Consider the following 24,474-nt stretch of genomic DNA (forward strand, 5'->3'; position numbering starts at 1 on the left):
CGTCTCGTGGCGCGGCTCGGCACCGTGTACCACTGCCACCTTGTGTCGAATTGGATGGACTGCGTGCTAGATGCGAAGGCGTCGCTTTCAAGAGAGCCGCCTTCCTAGACTGATGAGTGCGTCTTTGTGCGTGCGTGCCTGGGGCGCGTGTGACGTTCAGCCGTTAGCGGGTCAGCCGCGGCTTATTTTTAGTTCCCCAGAGGTGTGTTCTCCTTTAGCGCCCACGTCGCCGTTCTCCGTGGGTGTCTTGAAAGAGGGATGCAGGCGTTAGCTCTCGGCGCGAAGTGCCTGCCTCTGGTTTTGGAGGTGTTTTCTCTGCGGACACTTCCTCTGTGTGGGCCCCCCGAGCTTTATTCTCGTCCCGTGTTGTGTGCGCTCGAGGCTGTAGTGCATTTTCGTGCGTGCCGGCTTCGGGGCGGTGTTTAGACAAGAGGCGCGTTGGGAGGGGCGCGAGGGGATATATTTTTCTTTTTTTCTTGTTTCGTGATGGTCGAGCTTCGGGTGAGCGTGTTTGACCGACTCCAGTACCGCTGGTTAAGCTAACGGATGTGTCGGATATGATAGATTTGAAAAAAAAAAAAAAAAAGTGTTAGGACAGGTTATTTTTTCTGCTCTCCCAAAAGCCGCGGGTTCGATCCCGGCCACGGCGGCGGCCGAATTTCAATGAAGGCGAAATTCTAGAGGCCCGTGTACTTTGCGATGTTAGAGCGCGTTTAAGAACCCCAGGTGGTCGAAATTTCCGGAGCCCCCCACTACGGCGTCTCTGATAGGCTTAGTCGCTTTGGGACGTTAAACCTCATAAACCAAACCAATAAACCAAACCAGATGCTTTCTGCTCGTGGCCATAGTCGGAGGAAGGCCCGTCACCCGCCAGTCGCTCGGGTGACAAGCGGCGCCCCTGAAAACGGATAGACCGTTAATTATCCTCCTCGCATTCGTAGCGGAGCGGCGAGTCCCATCCAGGCGCACGCCCTCTCCCCCGTTTCAGAGCCGGCCTTCATTCGAGATACAAGGCAGGGCAGCCGCGGCTGCTTGCGTCGCGGCCGCTAATAAACTCAGCGCGGGCTCGGCGTTTGTTCGCGTCTCGCAATTTCACGCCCGTCGGTCCGCAGTGCCTCGTCGTGCGTGGCTGCCGGCATTCGCGCGGGGTTATGTGGCGCGCCCATGCGTCGGCGGCGGGATCGAGGCCTCATTTGGGCAGCCTGCATTCCTCGCTTCCCTGCAGTGTTGGACACGTGTGACGCTGCAAGGCCGGCACTGCAGCCGCGCCGCGGCCCTCTCAGGTCAGGCGGACTCGGAGCGGAAACGGTCAAGTTTGGGCTGGGGGGCGGCCGACGGAGATTGCTGTTTCTGGACGGGTGTGAGGTGCTTGGTGACTTTCGCAGAAAGCTGTGATTGGTTGTCAGAGGCTTGGCCCTGACACAAAAAATTGCAGATGCACCAGCGACGAATCGCCGGGTGTAGCTGCTCTGCAGATATGCAGCCTTGTCGATTGGCCGTATATAATCCCGCGCCCTGTATTCGCGGTCATATCTTTCTTCTCTTCGTCATTACTACGTCCTTTTCTTCGTCCCCCTTTCTTCTGAGCTTACCTGGACTAAACGTCAATAGTCAGCCTGTGCTCCTAAATACGCCGTAAGGTATGCAATGCTGGTTTATGAAGAAGACATGGGTGCTCATTATTCTTCTCGAGGTGAGCTTGGACGTGGATTTGTTATCCAGGTGGGCTGTGCAGTACGAACGCTAAAGTGAGTCTTCGAACGTGTTGCTTGCTTGCAGTTTCGGAATTCAGCATTTAAAAACTGGAGTGAGCTGGGCGGCGTACGAGATTAGGGAACTTGGCCGCAGAAGAGCCTTTACAAGGCAGCGGGTGTCATGTTCCCCGGTGCCACTGTTGTTGATGGCGATGCGGATTGGTTTGGCATCTAGCAGCAGCTCGCTTCGTGCCCGCCCCGTGTTTTCGTGTCTCCCATTGTGTCTCAATGAAATGACGCGCTGCGCACTTGCCTAGCAGTGCACAGCAGTCGCGTCACTCTAATCCCTCGCTTCAGTCAGTCGATCGAACCAATCAGTCAATTCCAGTCAATCAATCTTCATTTATTTCACCGAATCCAGTAAATCAATCTTACATTTATTTCACCGAAAAGTACAGGTGGTGGAAGAGAGCTACGAGTAAATAAACCTGTTCCTTTCCTACTTGAGGAAGGAACAGCTTCCTACTTGAGACCCGAAGTTTTTGCCCTTGCTTCAGACCGAACCTTTGAGTCTCAAACAAAAAGGACGCAGCAGCAGTAAGCGTTGGGAGGGGAGGCTCGTTTGCGGTGTAGAGTTCTGGTTCAGTGGAGGCGTCGGTGCCCAGTCGCGCTTCAGGCAGTAGGTTCTGTGCTCACGTTGCCGCTTCGGCGTCCTCGGCGCACAGCCGAGCACTGCACCGTGGAAGGCCTTGCGACTCAGCCGTGCGCGGCAAGGTAGCCAGGCAAAAAAAAAAAAAAGGAGAAAAGAAACGGGACTCCCGCGTTTCTCCTCTCGTGCGTGTGTGTTCTTCAAGCTGCAGCAGCAGCTGCTCCGCTGCTTCCTCCGTGATCCATCGACCGTTGTTCCATCGACCGGCCGTGGGCTGTTTACTCGGGTCGCCCACGCAGCTGCCGCGCTCTGGTCCTCCACACGCGCGCGCGGCACGGCCGAGTAGCGTGGAGTAAAGCCCCCCCCCCCCCCCCCCCCCCCCCCCGTTCTCCTCAAGCCGTCGTCCTCACTTCAGCGGAGCGGGAGGGGAGGGGACGGCGTGCGAGTGTGTGTTTACGGGTGCACGGCCTCTCTGGAGGAGAGCAGCCGGCGGCGCGGCCGGTTTTCATTCACGGAGCCCGTCAGCCGGTCATCCGTTCCCCACCTCTCTCCCACCGCTTTTGCGGCCTGGCTTCCTAACCTCTGCCGCGGTTTCTACACCTCCCCACCTCCTTAGCCCCGTGTGTTGGGGTCGACCGAAGGAACCCGGCTGCTGGACCCCCCCGCGCCGCGGTCGAGGATGGGGCGCCCGCGGCGAGCGCGTTGCTTCTGGCAGCGTACCTCGTTGTCGGTGCATTCGTATTCTGGAGCGCGTAAAAACGAGTCGGGAGAAACGGTGTTGTTTATTCGACTCCTTCGCGCCTTTGGCGCTTTTCATGAGTGGGGCGGAATGAATGGATCAATGATTGATGCAGCGACCCACCGTATTTCCGCCGTCTCCTCGTATAACGAGGAGGAGAAAAGGACGTGGGAGGAGAAAAGGACGTGCTTGTCACTTGCTGTGTCGGGCAACGCGTGCGTGCGTGCGTGCGTGCGTGTGTGTGTGTGTGTGTGTGTGTGTGCGTGTGTGTGTGCGTGTGTGTGTGTGTGTGTGTGTGTGTGTGTGTGTGTGTGTGTGTGTGTGTGTGTGTGTGTGTGTGTGTCGCCTTTCAGAGTTCTGCTGAATATTGAGCACCAGTGGTGCGAAGGTAGTCGGTCATTGCGTACCTTCAGATAACGGTACTGGCGCGGGAGGCTTTTTTTTCACGCTTTCGTTCTGTCGCCTTTCGGTCGGGGGAGCGACTTGTGTAGTAATACATACATTGGAGTTAGTTGGTACGGCATCCTGGAAAAATAGCGCAAAAAGACGTGTTGCAGCTACTTGTTCTATACTTCTGTGTGTCTAAGAAGTGACTGAAATGGCTTCGGGGACATCCGCCATAGTTACTCTCCCCGTGGATTAACCATCCCTCTCGAGAACAATTAGTCCCGTTCTCTATCGTTGGCTTTCCCGCTGCTGACCGCGAGGTGGGTGGACATTCGATCCGGGTCGCATTTTGATGGAGGCGAATGGCAAACACGTCTGTCCGTGCTAGGTGGTCTAAATCAATCAATCGCGAGCCCTCCACTACAACGTCCCTCTTAGCCCATGGGTCGCTTCGAGACGGTAATCCCAAGTTTATGGTTTACTATCTTTGGCTTGGAATGAACTGCCTTTGTTAACAATGCACAGACCACTGGTTTAGCCTCGGGGCCGCGCAGTGCTGCTCGTTCTTCATAGCCAGCGTGCCTTCCCAGTCTTCCCCAAGGTGAGGGGGGTCATTGAACTTCAGAGACTATAAATTAATTCTCTCGAACCAGGGTGCGAAGGCCCTTTCGTTAAAGGTGCTGCTCTGCACTCGCCAACTGTCAGTGCTTCTCGCGTTGTCCGCCACGAAAGCAAAGAAGCATGAGACGAAAACCGGAGCAGGCGCTGGCTCGTCGTGTAGCGTGTGTGTGGGCCCGGCGATGCGGGTGTTGCTCGCGTGCCGTGTATTAATCTGGGCCGATGTCCGGCCCTTTTACCCGCTCTTCCTACGCGACGCCGATGACCTCCCCTCCTCCTCCTCCGCCCGTGGCTGTGCTCTTCCTGAGCGGGAAACCTTATACGGACGAAGTTGCCGGGCCTCTCCTCCCCCTTGCCTGACGGTTGAAAGCGAATGCTACGGTGGTGGCACGGTTTCCCGTGTCGGCGGAGGTCGGAGGCGCGTCTTCTCAGTGGCGGGTCGACGGCGCGATCAGGGCCGGCCTGCGAGGGACGCGCTCTCTGCCGTTCGTTCTTGGCTGTGTGAACGGGGCGACGCGTGTGAGGCTTCGTTGATCCTGCGGGAAACCATGGCTTTCTTCTCCGCCGTAGTTTCCGTGGTCCCTCAGTTGTTAGGGCCAGGGGGGTGAAACCTAGGAGTCTGTGCGCATAGGTTCCGTCGGGCGCGCTGTACAACTAACTGCAGCACTCAGCGAAGGAGGGGGAGGCGGGAGAGGATGAGTGGAGATTATTTCTTTCCTCACGTTGTGAACTCATACTCCATATTTGAGGAGGACATTCTGTGGCCGTATGCATTGGAAGCTACGATCCTGCGCCACCACCTTACTCGCCCGTGCCTCGCGCTCGTAACTTCCTCTGCATAGTCACTGAAAGCTGTCCCCGCCGAACGCTGATCCAGTACGTACGTGACCTCTTGGCACTCCGTCCGCTAGTCTACCATAGCGAACTACACTTTCTCCAAGGCGTCACGGGTACCGCGCGTAATATACCCCCCCCCCCCCCCCCCCCACTTCCCCGTTTGAATCGGAAGGGAAAACAAACAGCGTGCGGAAACAAGTGGTGGGGGGGGGGGGGGGTGGCGGGAACGCTGACCTCCTTCCTCCTAGCAAAGTGCATGGGAAGCAGTGCTGCGCCTGCTCCGTCGGCGTACCGATTGATACGGGCGTGGGCGCGTCGCCCTTCTGGAGCGGAAACGAGGCTGCCGCTTGCATGCGACGGGAAAGGGGCGACAGAGGCTACCTACCCTGGGTTGTACACACACGCAGAACACAACGTGTGTGGCTGATGCGCGCTGCCTTCTGGGTGGTCGCGTGTTTGGGCCTTTCTTTTTTTTTTTTTTCTTATCCGTCTCGCCGAGGAAGGCCGTTCCTCCTGCGACGCCCGCATTTTCAAAAGTCCATCGATCCCCGATCCGCCTGCTGCCTCGTTTCCGTTGTTTCCGTTACGCGCGTGCCGAGCCCTCCCCCCCTCCCTCCACTCTTCTTCGAGCTCTCTACAAGCCATGTGTGCGTGTCCGGGCAGAAGTCATCTGGGAGCCTTCTTCTCGGCGTGCGTCACTTCCGCCGGAAGGCGCCTGCGTTGGTCGCCTTGGAAGGCAGGCTTTTGCAACATGCGAACTTAGGTGGCCAGTTATTGTGGCTTCATTGTGCGAACTTAGTGTCCACAGTGGACGTAAGACTGTTTTCCACAGCTTTTTGCCGCCCTTCCATCTAGGCGTATACCTTGGAACCGAGCGGGTGCACAGGTTCGATATAGTGCGGACAGCATGCGAGGCTTAACGCCGCGAAGCTGCGCATGAGGCCATGATGGATACTGTATTGGAGGTTTTCTCGGGTCAATTTCGTCCGCCCGAGGTTGTTTAACGTGTACCGACATCGTACAGCACTGAACTTGTTTTTCGTTTTGCATCCATTGAAACGCGGCCGCAGTCGCCGGGATTCGATCCCGCTACCTCGAGCTCAGTGATGGAAGTGCTGCGCCAATTGCGCCAAACTGCGCCAAAAGAAAAATGCTGCTACATGTTGCGCCAAACAGGCATTTTTATTAGTAATTGCGCCGCATCTGCGCCGAAACGGCGCTGCGAAAACGAAGGCAAAGAAACGTCAAAGGTCAAGCCACACAGAAACCGAAAACATGTCTAATATCATCATTATTGAAAATCCAGGGAAGCCTGTTGTAGCCTTCGCCGTAGCCGGGTCAAGCCGCGCCCGCCTCCATGTTTACACGGCGCACGTTGGCAAGCTGTTAGTCGTGTTTCCAGTGTTAGAACACTGTAGTCGTGTTCTTTGTGGGCTGCCTTCAGGTTCGCTGCCGGGTACATGGCGCTTTCAACGATCAGAGGTAAGTTTCGACTATTTTTCAGGGTGATTTATGTACCCTTTTGTAAGATCGACACCGCGTTTAAACGTTCTTGAGTTCCTGGTGCAAGTCAGATGGCGATATGACTGAAATTGCGTCACCTTTTCCCGGGCGCGCGTCTCGCCAGTTCACTTTCAGTCACGGTAGCGGTGTTTATCGTTATGCGTCTGGAGTCGGCACTGTGCACGCGGAAACGTCCTCAGTCACGACGTTGTTGCGCGACGTCGAAGGCTCGGTACTTCGCTGTTGTCCATCGCGTATGTGGCAACGCGGTGTTGGCAGCATGAACAGCATAACGAGCACGCTTTGCATCCTGACTCTTTTTCCGTTTCTGACCGAAATAACGCAGAGACCTAGACTTTTTCGCACCAGTGGGCACGGATAACTACTCGACGACATTAGGGTTAGCACGCTTCAGGTAGCAGGCGCGGGCCTTTATTTTAGCCGATCGAAAACAACCGCATTGGTCACTTGGTTTAAATCGCAATGGAATCACACGTTGCGTATAATTTTTGTACAATTTCTCATGTTGCGTGTTGCTCGCGGTTGCTTAAAAGAAAGTAAAAATAAAAGCGCGGGCTTTCAAACGAGGCCAAATAGGCGCTGACGGAGCGCGTAGTTCGCTAGTAGCAGGCGGCCGAAACAGTGTGACTTCAGATTCAGACATCAGTTTAAAGGTCTTTGGCGCGTATTGGATTGACATGAAGTAAGCTTATATGTGTATATCTATTTGTATTTTACAATCCGAGCCAGCAGTTGTCAATTGTCAGTAGTCTGAAAAAAAATTTTTTTTTCATTATTTCAGGGCGGAAAAGCAAGTTTAAGGCCCAGGTGCTAAATGAAGAGGATGCCAATGGTGACTGTATTGCTGTGTGGTGCAGAGCAGGACCAAAAGAGGAGGAGGCCACTTGCATTATCTGCAACAAAGTTATAAACTGCTCACAACATGGCGTAAATGCTGTGAAACGGCATGCTTCTAATAAGCAACACGTTGAAGCTTGCAAGCAACACAGGAATGAGCTGGGAGTTTTGAAGAAGCCTGCTGCTGCTCAAGCTCTGTTGACATCATGCCTTCTCGCAAGACCGGATGTATCTGAAGCAGATCGTGTCACATTGGCAGAGACTTACTTTGTTCTTGGTGTGGCTGTTTCTGGGATACCATATTCATGGGGGGACACCGCAACCTCGCTCTTCCCTCTGATGTTTCCAGATTCAAAGGTTGCAAAAGAATTTCAGTGTGGCAGAAAAAAAGTCTCGTATATAGTGTCGGATGGCCTTGGGCCATATTTTAAAAGAGCAGTTGTTGATGAACTTAACAAGGCGGGTGTGTACTAAACCATCCAAATTCTTGTCATTCGTGTTGACTGTTGTGTGAAATGTACAGTGTGTTTCATAATAAATAGCTGTAATTGTCAGTCGCTTCAGTGATGCTTTCAACACGGGAGGTACACTGGCGTAATTTATTCGCCATCTGCTCCAAAAACAACAATGGTTGCTCCAAACTGGTATTTTTTCTGCTCCGAAAACACTAATGACTGCTCCAAACTGGCATTTTTACTGCTCCGAAAACACCAATGGCTGCTCCAAACTGGCATTTTTACTGCTCCGAAATCTGCTCCAAAAAGTAAAATGCTGCTTCCATCACTGCGAGCTCAACAGCCAAACATCTCGTCTGCCGAGCCACTGTGGCACGGCACCCACGCAGTGTTGCGTCGAGACGTCAGAAGCGCGGGGAAAACCCATTAACCCATTGCGATTAACGAGTAGAGCCGGACGCAGATGGTTGTGCAAAGGGCGGTCTCGGCGCCGTTATCGCTTCTCGCAAGCTCTCATAGTAAATAGTTGATTGGCCCGTGGTTTTCGCGCGAAATGAGAGGCCGCCCAGTTATCTTTCTTCTTTCACGAGGCCGAGCTCGTCTCTAATACGCGCACTGGTCATACGGCGGCCGACAGTTGCCGAGACGGTGCCAAGATGTGCGCCTCTGTTCAGTGCGTACGGCGTCGTTGCGTGGCGGGCCCGGGGATCCGTTGCAGGCTGACTAGTGGAAGGAAAAAAACGAAGGGGCTCCCGCAAGCGTCAACCTTCGCGCGGCCGTGCACGCTTTCTGGGGTGGCGGGAGTGACGACGTTGGCGCGGGTGAACGCGAGGGGCGTGGTGAGGGTGCTTTCGGCGATACTTGAGTCACCTCCGGGAATAATTTGTTCGGTTCTCCGGCGTAGCGCATCGTCATTATCGCGTCGATCCTTAGCGGATGAAAAATGACCCGATGGTAGTACTTTGTTTCCATTTTTTTTATCATCGGAGGCCGTTTTCCTGGCGCCTTTGAAGGACTCCAGAGCGTGAGTGAAGGATCGCGAGCTTTAGAGTGCAACGAGCTGTAGGCTTACGGTGTGTGTGTGTGTGTGTGTGCGTGTGCGTGTGCGCGCGTGTGCGTGCGTGCGCGCTCGTCTGCTGTGCTACGCGAAGCGAAATCCAATGGCGTATTCCAAGCGGCGGTTCGGAGCAAGTTTTCGTGCTCCGCGAAACCGAAGAGCGTGATTCAGTGGGCCATTTGGATCCTGATCCTGAGTTCTGATTGGGCCGCTGCGGTGCGGTCCGTAGACTGCCTAGACATCTTGCTCCATCCTCTCATGACTCCGACGCTGGTAGGCATGGAGCCGAGCGGGCTCTCTGGTTAAACAAATGCGATGTTTAGCGGCGAACAAATTGCGCCGACGTCTCGAGCTGTGGTTTGCGATCGAACTTGCAAATCGGTGCCCTAAATTTAACGAGGCGTCGATACTTCAGTCGAGGGCGATGCATTGCTTACTGCATCCAGTCCCCGGTGTATAGCAGAGACTGCATTGCTGCCAAGGTCAGAGCTAATGCGTCTAGCCGGGTCCGTTCGCTTTCGGAGATAACTCCGCCTGTCTCCCGCGCTATTCAGCCGCGCGTTCGCTATCCCGCTTTTGTCGATTCAAGCCACAAGCGCGCCCATATCGCAGATGGGGTGCCTGCTCCGCACGCAACACTCTCTCTTTCTCTCCGTGTGAATCTGCGCTGTCTCGCCGTTCCACACCACTGCAGGCCGCCGTTCCGACGGGAGCCGGGCCGTGCTTTCTCTGTGTTGTTTCGAGGAGCGCAGCGCGCGCTGTTTTGTGAATTGCCGTTCCCCAGCTGCGCGCACGCGATTACGTCAGCTCGCGTTGCGGGAATGCGGGTCTGCGCGTTGGCGGGGGGGGGGGGGGGGGGGGGGACACTGGCCACATTCGCGTTCACACGTGCGCGCGCTGCCCGCGGTGCTTGCCCTCCTCCCCTTCTCAGGCCGTTTTGCCTTTCTTGCCCCCCCCCCCCCCCCCCCCCCCCCCCCTTCCTTTCTTCAACAAATTGGTGCCGCTTCGCTGCTGGAACCCGCCATGCTTGCGAGTGCGTGCGTGAATTTCTGCGAGGCAGAAAGGGAGAAAATTTTGAACTCGGTGTCTCTCACCTTTGCGGACAGCGGGGGTGTCGCGCTATGCGGGCATGTATTTCTCTGCCCTCGGCCTGTATGCTGCTGGGGGGATTAACCCCGCGAAGGTCTGGGAACGTTCCCGGCATTCCGTGTTGCAATGCGGGAAACGTTTGCGCTGCTGCCGAGGGTTTTTGCTGGCTAGAGAGTGGGGAGCGAATGCGCGTAGCGACTCATGCATGTATACGAATAATACGAATGCGAGCGCTCATTACAGGTTACAGGCGCTCATTACAGTGGCTACGGCGCTCGGCTGCTGGCCCGAAAGACGCGGGTTCGATCCCGGCCGCGGCGGCTGAATTTCTTTGGAGGAGAAATTCTAGAGGCCCGTGTGCTGTGCGATGTCAGTGCACGTTAAAGAACCCCAGGTGGTCGAAATTTCCGGAGCCCTCCACTACGGCGTCCCTCATGGCCTTAGTCGCTTTAGGACGTTAAACCCCCATAAACCATAAACCATCATTACAGGTGAAAAAAAAAAAATGAAGGCTCGGAAATTGACGCACTCTTGGTGACAGTAGCGAGAGAGAATAACGAACAGCCGTAGAGGAGAAACGCGGCCTAATTTCCACCACGTAGCGTCCATTGCTCGCACTAAATTTGTTGGTCGCCAGTTGTGCTGAACACCGGCGAAGAGGAAAATCGCTCATCTGCAAGAAAAGAAAGTAATTATTCTTGCGAAATGCATGCAGCCTCGTTGGTTGCAAGCCGTTATGCAATGAGTTTGTCTCGTCCTTGCTTTCACTTAACGTGAGGCTCCCTCACTGATTGCGCCGTTTACCTTCGCGCAGCCGCGACGTCCGGCGCTGGGTCGCCCTCCTGCAGTGCTTGTGTAATCTGGGTTTCCGCCGTCCTCTTAGCATCTTTTTTTTTTCCTTCCTTCCCAGCTGTAGACGGTGAGTCCCTCGCCGCATTTTTTTGCTGCTTGTCCCCTCATTTCGGCGCCTTCAGCCCGCGCAACCCCTCCGCTTATCGCGGCGTCCGCGCAGATTTATCGCGCGACTGCGAGTCGCGTGTCCCCGCCCGTCGCGCGATATACTAGGGTTTGCGAGCTCTCTTGTCTAGCTCGCCGGCTGTGATGTGGTCACGCGATTTTGTTTCCTCCCCCTCCTCTTTTCTGCGTCTTTTCTCTCTCCCTCTCTCTGATCTCTCCTGGGTGGAGGTTTCTGTGCGGTTCTTTACGTCAGTGACAGGTTAAACAGTCGTTTGACACCACTCCGAATGCCATACGTCAATTAGTTTGGCCGTAATGGACGTTTGTAGTTTCAAGAAGTCACGGTTTGCGGAACCAAAGGTCATCGGTGCGAATTCCTGTGGTGCGCTACGCTTTGATTCGACTAGTAATCTTATGCTCCGTAACGCTCCGAATCGTTCAATGCCACTCCAAAGAATCTACGCCAATTAGGTGGTTCACAATTTGTGCACCAATGGTACCACCCACTGGTCCCACTTGAATGACCTTGTGTTTTATACTAACGCGACCTTGAGCAATGCGAGTATTAGTGCTAACGCTCTGAAAGCCCCGGGTGGACGAAATTATTCCGCACCTCCACCACTTTAGCGCCTCTTTCCCTCTTCCATCATTCACTCGTTCTTAAGGCGCGGTGGAGGTGTCCACAGAAGGGTGGAGGGAGTTCGCGCGCCTTTCGTTTCTTCAGAGCGAAGTTCGTCTATAGTCGGATACAACTCAAGAACGCAGCGGCGAACGTTTCTGGAAGCAGGCCCTCCAGCTAATGGTGCCGACCGTTTGTCATGACGAAGCGGTTAATCCACAATGCGGCATCGGAGGTGGCTGGCAGATGCCTCCGTGAAATGAGATTAACCGCGACGTCATAACAGTCGATCGACGCCGTTGGCTGCTGGGCCTGTATTATTTCTCTGGAGCATGCTTCTCGTAGTCTATAGTTGGAGTGCACACGCTGTCATGGGCCATTGACGGGGAAAAGCCGCTTCGTTCTTTAGTTGTATCCGACTATACTAATATTACTCTTTATAATAGTCCCTTTATACTGTGCATGTGTAGCGTGCAGTATAGACGGGTCCTAGTTCGACGGTGCCAACCTCTCCTCTTTCGCGACGTCCTCTTCCGTCGTCATAATCTCGCCTTGCCTTCCATTAGCCACTTCGTTTTGCCACCGGCATCACGTGCCTGCCTTCCCGTTCACTGCGGTCGCGCTTATCACGTGGCGCCCAGTGGGTTGGCGATAAGGCAAGTGAGAGGGTGCGGCGGCAAGCGCCGGAGGAGAAGCGAGGCTTCTCCGCATGGCCCGACTTCATCCCTGCGAAGTCCCCTCGACGTTGCCTCGACAGCGCGGCGTGTGTCTCCAACGGCCTTGCCGCTTGCTCTCTCTCTCTCTCTCTCTCTCTCTCTCAGGCACGCACCCTCCTCCCCCAGCACGAGGAGGCCTCGCGGTCCGTAACGACGCGTCGTAAAACTTTTTATCTCGCCCAGTGTTCCGGCGTTTTATGTAACACTGCGCTCCGCTCTGATGGGTTCCGGGTTCGGTTCGTTGACTGCCTTAAGCAGCACAGCCTGCGGGGTCGTTTCTCCCTTCATCTAGTTTGTTTCATTAAAACTCTGGCCTTTACGGCTCGCCACGCACACAACAGTCTGTTTGATGGACAGGCACAGACGCACATTCCGCGGGCTATTGCTTCTAGACGGGGAGGAAGGACGGAAAGGGGGAAGGGTTCTCGTAGCTGTGTGTACGGCGCGTGCTGGTTGGTTCCGGTTTTGCGTTTTTTTTTCTTTTCCGATTGGCCGCATTTTAATGTTCGCAAATGGACGGCGAGATCAGTTTTGATTGGCTTTAAAGGGAAGAAGGAAAGAAATAAAAGGACTGTAACGGTCGCGACTCCCTTGGCTCGTCGAGGCATATCAAGGTCATCATTGCCAAGCGCGCGAAAAGAAAAACAACCTAGGGTCGCTGGCGTTCCGGTCCGTTTAGTCGGAATTCTTCCGTGATTGACGAGGCGGGCTCGAATTCGACGTGCTCTGTTTTGCTTGCAGCAGTGATACAATTAAGGAGGACGTCCTTCGCCGCGTGTTTACTGGGGCTATAGTTGGTGTCGTTTCTTTTACTTCCTTTGTTTGCCGCCGTAGGCTATATCAGGGGTTCTCGAACTTTTTTGCTTGGAGGAACCCCAAAAGCCTTCAATAAGTTCCAGGGAACCCCCCCCACCCCCCCCCCCCCCCCCCCCCCCACCCCCACCCCGCTTTCTTTTACCAGCAATGTTGTCGAGTGCATTTTTGCAAAGAGAGAGTTGCAAAAGTTAAATGTTTATTGCACCGATTAATACAAATACTAATGTGATGGGTGGTACTGCTTCCATTTTGAGAGCAAGTCAAAGCGTGGCTCAGTAGCACTCAGAGCCAGTCTCATATCAGCTGCCGGGTCAGGGCCGGTGAGGGTTCTCGCGGAACACAAGAAGACAGCCCGCGGAACCCAGTTTGAGAACCCCTGGGCTATATGAATTGCCTCTGCGCGTAAATAAGTCGTTCAGAATGGTAGCGCTTGTGGGTGTTGGTTTTGATTCATTCATCGATCGATCGGTATTCGTATAGGGTCTAGAGAAGTGGCCTACAGTTGCCTGAACTTTGAAGTGAATGACCCGGAGCTACTTAGCAGGGCTCCGACGTTTCGGCTATACACTTGAAACAAGCAGATGAGTAAAGCTGGCGGCTGGCGACGATACCTTGGTGGACAGGAGCGTCGTTTGAGCGTTTGATGTTCGCTACGTCGGATCACTAATATTTCCTTGGCAGCACGCATGCGCCGTTTATTATTTTTTTTAATTCGGGCGTTTGTTTCTCTTTATTTTTTATTGGATGCAGTGGATCGCTGTATTTGCTTGGATCTGGTTGATACGTTGAATAGATCGACCACCCCCATACAAAAGCGGCCCATGGGCGTCTATGAAAAAAAAGCTATGTCCGTTTATGGCATTTTGCAATCGTCTATACACGCCCAAAGCGGTGGTTATTGCCAGCTATTGAAAGATTTGTGCTGCTGGAGCTGTAGCTTCGGAACCATACAAATATTTTTAGCTGCTATAGAGTATATCCGCCCGAATTGACAGCTATAGACAGCCATAAGAAAGGTTTATAGCTATTTGGGCCAATTACCCACAGCCGGCCATGGGGAATTTTTGTATGGGCCCCAACTTGGGGAGCATTGAAGAAAAAAAAAAATAGTCGTTGGTATCGTCGTATTGGCCGGCCAGGTGAAGCTCCGAGTTGCTAACGTGCAATTAAGGCGACCGGCACAGTGCATCAGATACCGGAACGGCGGTCGCGCACCGAGGAAACCCTTCGCCCCTGTTTGCTTTGCTGTACACTCTAAGCAGAAAGGAGTTTAAAAAGGGGGTAAGCTGTGCTCTAGCGCACTTCATTTGATAGGCGTATTAACGTTTAGAACGTATCTGACGCACTTTTGTGGTTCCATGGCAATCGTATGACGTTGGCACCTCCGCTCGTATGAAGACGGCTGGCCTCAATGCTGCCGAGAGGGATGCCGCGAGGCTGGGCGATTGAAGGTGTCGTTGTTACGTCGATCTCTCTCTCAAGTGGGCGCTCGACGCGGTAATGGCGCGGTGGGTCTCCCTTCCTATCTTCGTGTCGGCCTTTCTTGATCTTTCGCGAGGCTCTCCTCAGGGGGAAAAAAAGGAAGAGAAGAGGCGCTTGAAACCTCTGAGCACTCACGGTGGCAACGACTACTGTAGTTGGTGAAGTCTGGAAGACGGCCAGAGCGCGGGACTTTATGCGGTCGCATAGTCCCGCATCCTTTTCCGAGTTTGTAGCCAGGTTTATGCTTCGCCAAGGCTGTAGTTCGCCTGTTGTTCGGCACACAAGTTTGGAGAGCTCGATTTTGATGAAACGGTCGATCTGTACGCGAGTGAATGCGGTAGTTAACTGTGTCTATGGGCGCTGTCTCTCGATCGAAGTGGTCGATTCTGTCGATAATGTCCGTTGTACCCGAGGAGAAAACTGACCTGTTCGGGTTAAATTAGCTCAGAAGGTGCTGCCCCTCCCTCCCCTTGCATCACGGATTACACACCCTGACGACGACCTTCGGTGTGCGGGGGGCTCTCCTAGTAGCCGCCTTTATCTGTGCTGCGCCTTCTTGGAGTGGTCGTCGGCTCGTTTTGTTTGCCGTCCCCTCCAACAAATGCCGCGTTGTTTTTTTTCTTTGTTTTCTTTTTGGCGCCATTGTTTGCGTAACGATACAACGCTTGCGCGTCCGGCGCGCAGTCAGTCCCTCTTGAGAGCGCGCGGCGCGCTTTGACGTGTCGCCACCAGGAAACAGCGGCGGAAAAAGGGGGTCCGTGTCTTGCACCCTTCCTCTGCAACGTCGACGATCATCGCGCTGGTTTCTCCCTGTCCTCGAGACGGAAGTCTCGGCGGATTCGTTGGCACGGCTTTGAGCCAGGGTTCTGTATCTATGTGGTTTAAACTCATGGCGTGCGCGTATACATTCATTCGATAAAAAATTCAGGGGACACTTTGGCTCTCTAAAGTGCTGCAAGGCGAAAGCCTTTCCTGGCGCACTGTTTGGCATTGACTGCGAGACTGTTCGTGCTGTACCGGTGCTTATTTGACTGCACACTTTGACTACACATTACAGCTACACACTTTGACTGCCGACTTTGACTGCTTCTTTAGCACGACTCTTTGTCTGCTTCGATGAGTTCGGTTGTATCCATTGATCTGTTCGCAGTAATGAGGTATGTAATGTGGTCACCCACGGACTCCTTACGCCCTCTGTTGGAGCGGACGACAACTATTTGTTTTATTAGTTGTCGTCTGCTCCAAAAGGGGGCATCAGGCATCCGTGGGTGACCTCATTACTTCGAATCCGCTCACTCTGACGTCGTAACCATTTCAACCAACCGAAAAGCGTGACACCTCTGCTGACAACCTTCTGTCGACAACGATGAGGCATTAAAGGAAGTCTTATATTCGTGTCGAGTTGGGGTCAAAGCCTTAGTTTTCCCTGCACTTGAGCTATGCAGGGAAGAGATCACCATAACCCTCATTTTATGTTCATCTACACAGCTGGACAGACTAAGGAAGAAAAAAAAAACATTTCCCACAATTTTTGGATCAGCACATCCCATTCCATCCCAGATTACTCTTGGGAGAAAAATCACTCGTCGAAATTTCCTGCATTACATCGTTATTATAAGAAGCAAAGCTTCTGAACCAATTGTAGTTTTTAAAACTTAACTCCCGCCTACCAAACAGACATATTAAACCTTGATTTTGGCGCAAGATGGCCTTAGTGTCCTACATGCCATAAAACCCAACACAACACGACAGAACCCCAAACATTTCACTCGTGTTCGATCCTCCGAGAAGCGAAATAAAAAACAATCAAGAAATAAGGAAAGATCAGAGCTCTGGTGCGACAGTTCTGCGAAAGCACTTGGATTTACCCCCGATGATTAATTTGATGCCTTTTTTTTTTACTTTACTGAATGCTTGCACTGTAAGTCGAGGCTTACGGGGGCAGGTGGACGTGGGTGGGTCGAGGGTGGCGAAGGGCAATACGATACGGTTCTTCGGGAAAGCGCTCAGCCAAGACGTTTTATTCTTCTCTGCTGACCCAGTGCGTTCGGGGCGGCGTCCACTGCAAGTCTGGGAAGATAACACGCATTGCGCATTCAACGTAACCCCATGCACGCTCGTAAAACGCGTTGGCTGCCCACGTGAACAGAAACTGGAGCGTATACGTGGGCGCTCATTGCAGTCGTTAGGGCTCGTAGGAGCGGACCGCGGGACCGGATCGCGTGCATGTGACGGACGGCAGCTACGCGGAAACGCGTTTGCGGTTTGTGCTTAGGGTTCGTCGCCCATTTTGAGCCCCCCTGCCGAGGATGTGCACGTGTCGATGAAGGGTTCTGCACACGCAGGCAGTCTGGTCCATCCAACCCTCCCCTTGCCACCGCCGCGTTTGCGTAGCTCTGCACTGCTTGCGCCATTTTTCCGGCTCGTAACTCGAGCGTGTCGCCGTCGTTCAGACCACTGCTGCTGCTGCCGTCGTAGCGCGGTGGCTTCAATAACCGCGCCGCTGACGCGTGCTCCTCTCATCCTCCCCCTCTTTCTGTCTGTATGTGTCTCTCTCTCTCTCTTTGACGCGTGTTCTGGCACGCACGTCTATCGACAGTAGTAAAGCGGCAGCTGCTACTCTAACGCCACCTGGACGGAGGTGTCTTAAGCAGTGTTGTCTACGTAGGGGGTTCGTATTCGTAACTGACTGTTGTTGCCCGAACCCACAGCGGAGACGCGCTGCTGGTGGCCGCAGCGCGAAGGAGATTGCGGTTGTCGACAGCCTGCGGTGGTGTCCAGTACGCGTTTGCAAAGGCTCGAAATGTGTCTTCGATGTTTTTTATTAGGGCAGGAAAGTGCGGACGTCGGTCGACACGCAGCCTACTGCTCGTGGCGGTCGCGGTTCGCTTTGGAAGGGAATTCCCAACTGCCTTTCCGCACCTTTTTCGCCAGAAGAAGAAAAAAAAAGCGAAATTCATTGGCGCGGCGGGGCGGAAGCGCTGCCCTGTTATCACTCGGCTTAATAGTTCCCGGTGCAGATAACGATATCATGCGATAGTGTAGGACCCTCTTCGGAACAAACACCCGGCGCCGGTCTGCGTTGTCCAGAAAAATCTTGATTGGCTAGCGGTCAGTGACGTCACCAGAATCGAGAAATCCCATTGGCTGGAAGAACGTGACGTCTCCGGACCGGATAATGTCTATTTGCTGGAGGGAAGTGACGTCACTAGACCAGGCTTGTCTGTGTGTAGCCTCCACCTGCGTCTCACACCTGGGTTTTACAAGCCCCACCAGTCATTTCCGGCAAGGACATCGACAGCTTCGAATGCTATCGTATCTTCAACACGTAATGCAATTAGGTGTCCCTTTGTTTTTTTCCTGTTTCCACTGCGGAGGCATAACGGATGCATCCTAATCAAGCAATGCTGGCGCCCGCGGCCGACTCATTGAGCGAGAGTTGGATGAATAAGAGTGTAGCGGTGCAAACTGCGGACTCGTGACACCGAACACGTCGTCGGCCGTCCCTCGGCGGTTGCTTGGCGACAGACGTCCGCCTCTAGTTTCCCCGAGAAGCGCCTAACTACCTTTCAGTCGTGCGTTAAACTCGCACCTCCTGCTTATCTTTCCATTGAGTGCGTTCCATCGTCGTTCTGCAACGTGCTTGAAACTTGTGGAATGCGGTTTTTGGGAGCCGGTTCCCCGTCTATCTATCCCTTTGCTTGTAAATTTTCGCCTCTGGTTCTTACGGGCGTTAAGTGCATGCAAATGCGAAGAATTTTTTTTCTCTAAAATTCGGTAGTTTAATTAGGCTTGCGGACCCGAAAGTGGCATTTAGTCCTCATAAATATTGGATCGAAGTAAGAACATTATTTTTCTCTTCTGCGCCGTCTCCGATTTCGTTCACGATAACATCCGAGTTGATGACTTTGAGGATGGCGCATTGATGGGGACGTTGACTCCAAGCTTGTGACCTTGATGATGACGTCGATCATGTCAGGTACTTCGTGATCGCGGACTGAAAAAGGCGATCGATGAGGTCTTGCCTCGAATATCCGGGGTTAGGTTAAAAAAAAAAAAGTCTTCGTCACAGCAGTTGACGCGCAAAAAGGGCCTGTTGTGGCGTGGCAATGTCTCTGTTTCTCTATTTTTTTTTTTTTTGTTGCTGTGAAAGCACCACTACGCGAGTCGCCGAGCCATTTCGCGGAGCCGAGGGAAGGCCATACTGCGCATGCGCGAGGAGCAGTGACGTCACACGGCGCACAGCTGGCGCGCCATCGCTGCGCAGGTGGCTCAGAGGTGCCGTCGCCGCGCTCGCCAGTTGCGCATGCGCAGTTGCGGCGCATAGCTAGCGCGCCGGGGCCGCCGCCGCTACCGCGCGCTCTCCATCGCCTCTCTCTCTCTCTCCTCGTTGCTTTCGCAATCCTCCAGGTTTAACCAGAGCTAAACCACCGCCAATTTTTTTCCTGCTTCTTTCGGCGAAAACCGATCTCCTGCGTCATAGCACGCGGTATAAAATTTGAGTGGACCAACTTCAGTCCGTCGTTTAACCGGTAACTCGTATTCCGCTGGTAACCTGTCTTGGGCATGGCTCTCGCGAATACCGACAGACAGCAGCGGTACCTTACGGTTGCGCGCCACATTTCCGTTCCTAGCCTTCGTCGCTGTGTTTGTCGGCTACTCGAGATGCGCTCGTGGTGGTGGTGATGCGAGGGCCGCACCTCGCGGTTCTTCTTCTCCGCGTGACCTTTACGTAACCCACGTTGCATCGGTCCCTGGGGCTTGGCACGCCGCTATTGAACTGCGCGCCGGGGGAGGGCGGTTTTGGTCGCTCGCCGCAATAATCCTAATAACGCCGCAGCGCACACCCGTCCATCCACGTGCATAGCCGCGTGCGCCCTTCTACTCTGCCTTCTCGCTGGAAGCCCCAGCAAAACAGACAAAACGACCAGACAGACTGGCCCCGGGCAGGGTGTGGGCTGAGGCCGGTGAATGGTGGTGTTGGCGCCGGGTGATCCGTTACGTCAGACGCATTGAGTCCCCCTCTCTTCCGACCATCTTGTTGCTGTCCTCGTGTGCTGCCTGCGGCGTGAGCGACGCTTTTGAACGACGCCCCCCCCCCCCCCTCCCTCCCTCCCTCCCTTTCTTTGTGTGATCGGGCGAAATTGGTCGCGCGCGGCCTTTATGCGGGATACGCCGCGGCCGTTGGTTGGTCGGCCCGACCGCGCGCGACCGAACAATCGCTGAATGGGCGCGCACGCGCTGACTCTGCTAGCTTTGCGGCCGCGATGGCCGAAACGTCACGAACTCGGGCTCTCTCTTCGCTTTTTCTCCTTGCGTTTGCCGTGAGAAATGAGCGCGATTGGGGCGGCCGCGTGAGCGCGGACTGACGGTGTGGTGGGCGTGTAGCGCTAATGGCGGCCGTGTTTTCTTTCAGTCGGGCGCAAGGGTGTATTACAGTCTGCACGCGCGAGAAGACAATTGCGCTTCGGAGAGCCGCGTTAAATTGCGCTGTAGGACCGCAATGTCCGACGAGAACGCCGCCTGCGAGCGGAACACGGTTCTACGTTCGGCTGTTGTGTACGAGCAGCGTGATTTCCGTTACAATCGGCCCTGGGGAAACTGCAGTTCATCAAGCGGCTACAAACTGACGTCGAGCGACGGAGCCGAAAAATAATGCGTATACTTGCGGCTGTTCCGCGTTTGAATCCGTGTGATATATGTATAGCGAGCTCTCGCTTTCGGCCTCAACGCGCCCTCACCGCCGCCACGCTAAGCGAAAAATGGCGAAAATATTGGTGTTGGGAGTTTTAAGTGAACGCGGTGGCGGTACACTTCCACAGCGCTGTGTGCACTTGCGCGTGACTAGAATCGCGTGCAGAGGATGAAACGGGTATGCCGGTAAACGACCGCATCCCCAAAGGTATTACTGTGCGCGTCGCTTTTCGCTTCACCTTTGGTTAGCGGCGGATGGCGAGCCGTACTAAGAGGATCTTTCACGCGCGCGCATGAAGTATGCGTCGGCGCGTTTTTGTTGACCGGGCATTCCCCCCCGGCCCCAACCCTGCGAGCTGTTCGCGTCTGTTTCGCTCAGATTAGCGTGATGGATTAACGAGCGACGCGCGCTACCGGAGCCTGACGGCGTCGCGTCGTTGTGCTTGCGCTGGCCACTGCTATTTTCATACGTGGAAGAAACTTGGACGTCGTGTGGACGTTTAGGACGTATACCGGACGTCCTGGGGGTTGCAGTGCCGAATGGGCGGATCCAACTCGCACCCTCCGGGCTGTTGGTCTCTTGCGCGCGTCCACGCCGCTGTCCGTGACGTATATGAAGCGTAGGCGCGTGCTGTCTCGCCGTAGTGCTACCGTGCGGTACGCGTGGTGAAGCTGTCCATGCGTGGTTCAATAAATATCGCGCGCCTGCGCCGCCGCGCGTTCGAAAGCGGCCCCGGCGTCGCCGGCGTGACGACGCCAGGGGCTCGCCTCATTGACGCCTTTCGTAATCGGCCCCCACCACGCGGCGGGCGCTTCGTATAGCGACGGGCGTTACGCAGTCGCGCAACGCACGGGCGGACGGATATGTGGGCCGACCTTTGCGGCGGGTAGTGTTGTGGCGTCTTCGTTTGGGAAACGCCTTGGGGGAGACGCCGGGGTATTGTATTGCATTCGGGCGTGCCACCACGCCGATGTGTGCAACCCCCTAAAGGGAGGGTGTCAGTGCATTTCGGTTTAGGTTGGATGGTGTCGACCATAGGTTGTAGCTACGTTCACTGCAGGACAGGGGCCTCTCCCGTATCCCTCCCTGTCCTGCTGAAGCTGCTGCCGCCCTATCCCCGCAACCTTTTTAAACTCTGCCTGCCCCATGCTATAGTTTGCTCATGGTTGAAAAACAGCGCACAAAAGACTAGACACAAGAGTAAAGGCGACGACAGGACCTGTCGTCGCCTTTACTCTTGTGTCTAGTCTTTTCTGCGCTGTTTTTCAACCATGAACCCATACCAACTCGCCCAACTTAACGTTCTACTATAGTTTGCATTCTATTGGAATCCACTCCGTTGGAACCATCGCTTTTGTCTGTAATGCTCTGCATTGCATTCCCCGGCCGTGTCCATTTCGTGGTTTCACCTTTCACTCTGAAGGAAACGGTAGGAGAATTCACAAACTACTAAGCAATTACTCGTCACACAGATGTCCACGCTCTTAGTAACAGAAGGTAGTAAAAGTAGAGCTAGTGAAATTTACTGCCTCAAGAAGCTAGTGAAGAGCACTACAGTCACAAGCACAAAGCTAGTAATATTTACCAAGAAAATAGGTAGAAACTGTTTTCGCATATGTTCCTAGGTTCTTCGTGCGGTTGCTTGTTAAATTTGTGCATCCTGGAAAAATAAAAAGGTTATACGTTCAATTCTACTAATTCCCGACACAATCAGAGCTACCGGAGTGTGCTGGCTGTGAATCACACGCGTTGACTTAGGCATATTGCGCATTACATGTGCACACTATGCGAGGTGATGGAATTCAAACATCCCTACCTGGCACACAAAGGTTCTGAATGCAAGAAAAGCACAATTCAGAAAGGGTCACACGGTACACCTGTACAAGCACGACACGTGCACTGCGCGTGCACAAGTACATCTTTCTCCGTCTTATATATTCCATAAATCTTTCAAGATACGGGCTAGTGGTTGAGTAAAGATACCGGCCTTAATTATAAAGTTGTGGTTGATGAAACAGGTTAGTCTACCTGACCGCATGCCGCTGCAGAAATGCTTCATCAACAACAGTGTGTCAGTTCTATTCTGTATTTTAGGTTTAAAGGAAGGGTGACTTAACTAGCAACCATAGGTAGTAAAAAGGCAGGAAATGCTTTCTTTTACTACCTGCCTTGACGACGGTAGTAACTGCTGCACTTTTTGCCAACCGTTTATTTTGAGCGGATAGTGCCTTTAACTCGCATTTGTTCCCTGGCCCACTCATCTTCCTGCCTCTCTACCTGCATGCCAGTCATCGCTTACGTCAGCCTAGAGGACAGTGCTTGCGCGGTATGAGACGGTGTCGGTATTTGGTTACGTTTGTTATTAGTCAGCTTCCCACGCCCAAGGGTTCAAACGCCTGAAACAAAAACATCGGGCAGCGCAGCTGCTGGCATGGTTGACTACGAGAGAGCGTCGGTGCAGGGTGTCACGCCTTTCTTTTTCTTTAGTTTGCTTCTCTCTTCGTTTGTTGTCGTCGGCATAGATGGCGCGACAGTTATGCGCGCGCCGTGAGTCAGCGCCTTGTGGTCGGCCTGCGCGCGTTAGTCACCCGGCGGCGTCTGCACGTGCGCCAACATGTGCGTGGAAGGGAGAGCGCGCTTGTGAAGCGCAGCTTTGTGGGGCACGCTCCAGCGAGCACTCTCCTCCTCTCTCTCCCGTCTGGGAGCCGCGTATGTCCGTGCTGGCCCCTTTCTCGTCGACCTGCCGCACTCGACAGATTCCAGGTGCGGCGCGGTTGAGTGCAGTGGCGTGCTACAAAGCGCCGTGCGCACATTTCCATTGCGTTCGATGCTTTGTATTGATGCGGATGCTATTTTTTCGTGAGAAGAGGAGCAGGAGCTGTCCAAGGCCCGCATTCTGGAAACTTCCGATACAAGTATACCTAGACAAGTATCGGCTGTCACGGGAATACTACATTAGTAACTAAGTGGGGAAACAGTTCACTTACCGACATTCCGAATCAGTCTACACCGCCAGGTCAACACAGTGTTGGAAAATTTCAACCTGTAGAACTAATTATGGTCGACAAATGTTTCACGATACGCTACCACGCTTGTTAAATGACCATCGTGTGCTGTGCGATGTCAGTGCACGTTAAAGAACCCCAGGTGGTCGAAATTTCCGGAGCCCTTCACTACGGCCTCCCTCATAGCCTGAGTTGCTTCGGGACGTTAAACCCCATAAACCAAACCTTTTGCGTTACAATTATTGGCGCAGTGGAAAGTGGGGTTTTAGGCGAGATGACGTGCAAAGAGAAAGGCGATGCGCCATCGGCAGCTGTCTCCGCGCGGCGGTTCCCTCCGCATTCGGTACTACGAGCAGTCGGCGCGGACCCGTGTGGGCACGTCCGGGTCCTCAGCTGGGAGTGCGGAAAGATGGCCGCTACGGGGGATGTGGCGCGAATAAATGCAGGGAAAATTATCTACATGGCAGGAGGGCGGCGGTGCTCGACGGAACGATTATTAAGCGCGCATAATCGTGCCGTCCCGTCGATGTTCCTGCAGTTTCTCATTCGTAGTGGTCGCCCAAGAGAGAAAGCCTGTGAGCTCGGCAACAGTAGAGTGCGTGCGTGTGTGTGTGCACAGCTGAGAGGCGAGGGAGAGGAAAGTGCGCGTTCTTCATCGTGGAAAATAACGAGATAGCGTGATCGTTCCTGATCGCCCCCCCCCCCCCCCCCCCCCCCTCCCTCCCTCACCCCTCCAGTGGAACGGCGCCAAGTGAAAGTGGCTGCGCGCCGATTGTCTCGCGAGGAAAGGCAGAGACGATCATCTCTTTTTATTTCTTTCCCGATTGCTTGTTAGTGTGTTCGCGCGGCCGTGTTTGCGGGGGATAAATGCGACGGTAGTGGTTGTGGTCGCGTGCACGCGATAACTCTTTTGTGTGTAGTACGCCTTCGTGCGGTGTGTGGTTTTCGTGCGAATCTGTCATACGGTCGCTTTGTATGATCACGCCACCCTCACAACGATTTTTTCAGCTTTAACGAGCGGTTGAGTGTTTTTTGCGCGGTTTCCGCGGTTAGGAACAGTTGAGCGGACAGTTCCGCATTCTATATGTATATATTTTTTTGCTCGCTCTTACCCGTCGCCGACTGGACGCAGGCGAAAATGCGCAATTGCCCGTATGCTGTGCTACGTCTGTGCAAGTTAAGGAATTGACTCCTCAGGTGACGTCGCAGCAAGACGTTTTGAGAGCAGAGGCAAAATATTTGCACTTGGCATTCGTTCCTGGCATTGCTTTTGTGCTGTTACATTTGTCCCCCTCCCT

The 24,474-nt window shown here is 54.0% G+C and overlaps 1 protein-coding gene and 1 long non-coding RNA gene across 7 annotated transcripts in view; both read left to right on the top strand.

The window, feature by feature from the left end:
* Positions 1 to 24,474, top strand: part of LOC149358309 (cyclin-dependent kinase 16-like) — a 155,837-nt gene that overhangs the window by 67,922 nt on the left and 63,441 nt on the right. The window lies entirely within an intron of this gene.
* LOC149358310 (uncharacterized) lies at positions 5,131 to 7,839 on the top strand. Its single transcript, XR_016288652.1, has 2 exons — positions 5,131 to 6,406; positions 7,230 to 7,839. It is a non-coding gene; the product is annotated as an uncharacterized LOC149358310 (long non-coding RNA).

This window comes from Amblyomma mixtum, chromosome 2, assembly GCF_055824585.1.
Source record: "Amblyomma mixtum isolate Tamu chromosome 2, ASM5582458v1, whole genome shotgun sequence".
Taxonomy (NCBI): domain Eukaryota; kingdom Metazoa; phylum Arthropoda; class Arachnida; order Ixodida; family Ixodidae; genus Amblyomma; species Amblyomma mixtum.